Below are 2,500 nucleotides of genomic sequence, written 5' to 3'. Positions count from 1 at the left end.
CGTGCCGTCCGAGCCTCACCAAGGCCGTCCCATGGCGTCCCTTGCTGTCGCATTTTGTCCCGAGCCTTACTAAGGCCGTCCCATGCGCGTCCCGTGCCGTCCGAGCCTCACCAAGGCCGTCTCATGGCGTCCCGTGCCGTCGCATTTTGTCCCGAGCCTTACTAAGGCCGTCCCATGCGCGTCCCGTGCCGTCCGAGCCTCACCAAGGCCGTCCCATGGCGTCCCGCGCTGTCCCATGCCGTCCCGAGCCTTACCAAGGACGTCCCGTGCTGTCCCGAGCCTTACTAAGGCCGTCCCAGGCCGTCCCGAGCCTTACCAAGGCCGTCCCATGGCGTCCCGTGCTGTCCCATTTTGTCCCGAGCCTTACTAAGGCCGTCCCATGCGCGTCCCGTGCCGTCCGAGCCTTACCAAGGCCGACCCATGCCTTACCAAGGTCGTCCCATCGATCTCGGAGAAAGTACATCATAACATCGGAATACACCCCGACATCGATATCGGAGAAAGTACATCATCATAACATCGGATCGGATGCGTATCCGTCCAAGTGCCATCGACACTTCGAGAAGTTCGGACCTAGCTTCCTAGCATGTTGATGCGTCGGTGCTAATGGGGACATAAAGATCCCACGACGTTCCGAACGGAAGTAGCCGAAGTGTTCCGTGCGTGTGAACTCCATTGTCCCATGTGCCGGCTCTTGACTCCTAAGATGTCCCATGTGAAGGCCCTTCATGGCTAAGAATGTCCCGTGCAACGTCCCTTGATGATCCCCATAAGGTGTCCCATGTGCGTCCCATGCCGTGCCCAGCCTTACCAAGGCCGTCACATGCTGTCCCATGCGCGTCCCGTGCCGTCCAAGCCTCACCAAGGCCGTCCCAGGCCATCCCGAGCCTTAGCAAGGCCGTCCCGTGCTGTCCCATGCCGTCCCGAGCCTCACCGAGGCCGTCCCGTGCCTCACCAAGGCCGTCCCGTGCTGTCCCATGCCGTCCCGAGCCTTACCAAGGCCGTCCCGTGCTGTCCCATGCCGTCCCGAGCCTTACCAAGGCCGTCCCGTGCTGTCCCATGCCGTCCCGAGCCTCACCAAGGCCGTCCCGTGCTGTCCCATGCCGTCCCGAGCCTCACCAAGGCCGTCCCGTGCTGTTCCATGCCGTCCCGAGCCTTAGCAAGGCCGTCCGATGCGCGTCCCGTGCTGTCCCATCCGTCCCGAGCCTTAGCAAGCCCGTCCCGAGCCTTAGCAAGGCCGTCCCATGCGCGTCCGATGGGATTCCCGAGCTTTACCAAGGGCGTCCCGTACTGTCCCATGCCGTCCCGAGCCATAGGGACGCTGTCCCGTGCGCGTCCCCTGCTGTCCCATGCGCGTCCCCTGCTTTGGCTCGGCTGGCCCGTGCATTCTATGGGGTCGTGGGACATTTCGAAACCCACCCGGGCCATTTCGACTCTCTCTTCATTTATACTATTGAGGTATTATTTATGAATTATTGGAGAAAAGAAACGGAAGAAAATATTTTTTTTTCTATTTTTTATGAATTTTCCGGTGTTTATTCACTTAAAAATTCATAGAAAAATAAATATTTATCGGAATCGCTATTATAATATATCAAAAAAATCCTTGCGAAAAGGCCTTTCCAACGAGTATAAGTTTGCTGGATTCCGACGAGTAACGAAGGAGTAAAGGCCCAGTATGCTTGGTTAAAAAATTGATGTTTCCTTGTGAAAATAGGCAAAACAATAACTTTGCACTATAAGGGGGAGGGTTGAGCTCCTTCCCCAGAGCGTGCACAGCACTTGTGCTGGCACGTTCCCTAGTGCTCGCCAAGCACCATAGGGCATCCAAAGGGCAAAGCTCGGCCTACTACATGATGGGAAGCTTCTAATATGTCGGAATACGAAGAGATTTCGTGCGACCCGAAGCTCGGCTCGGGCGTCCCGGCCTGTCCCGAGCTGTGCCGAGCGCGTCCCAGGCCGTCCCGAGCCAAGTCTCGGGCGTCCCAGGCCGTCCCGAGCCAAGTCTCGGGCGTCCCAGGCCGTCCCGAGCCAAGTCTCGGGCGTCCCGAGCTGTAGCGAGGGCGTCCCAGGCCGTCCCGAGCCAAGTCTCGGGCGTCCCAGGCCGTCCCGAGCAAAGTCTCGGACGTCCCAGGCCGTCCCGAGCAAAGTCTCGGACGTCCCAGGCCGTCCCGAGCAAAGTCTCGGGCGTCCCAGGCCGTCCCGAGCTGTGCCGAGGCCGTCCCAGGCCGTCCCGAGCAAAGTCTCGGGCGTCCCAGGCCGTCCCGAGCTGTGGCAAGGGCGTCCCAGGCCGTCCCGAGCAAAGTCTCGGGCGTCCCATGCCGTCCCGAGCTGTGGCAAGGGCGTCCCAGGCCGTCCCGAGCTGTGCCGAGGCCGTCCCGAGCCTAGTCTCGGGCGTCCCAGGCCGTCCCGAGCTATGGCGAGGGCGTCCCAGGCCGTCCCGAGCCAAGTCTCGGGCGTACCTGGCCGTCCCGAGCTGTAGCGAGGGCGTCCCATGCCG

This window comes from Eschscholzia californica, unplaced genomic scaffold, assembly GCF_041429995.1.
Source record: "Eschscholzia californica isolate CP2 unplaced genomic scaffold, dmEscCali1.0.p SCAF_91, whole genome shotgun sequence".
In the NCBI taxonomy this organism is placed as follows: domain Eukaryota; kingdom Viridiplantae; phylum Streptophyta; class Magnoliopsida; order Ranunculales; family Papaveraceae; genus Eschscholzia; species Eschscholzia californica.
Note: the sequence above shows the minus strand (reverse complement) of the source record.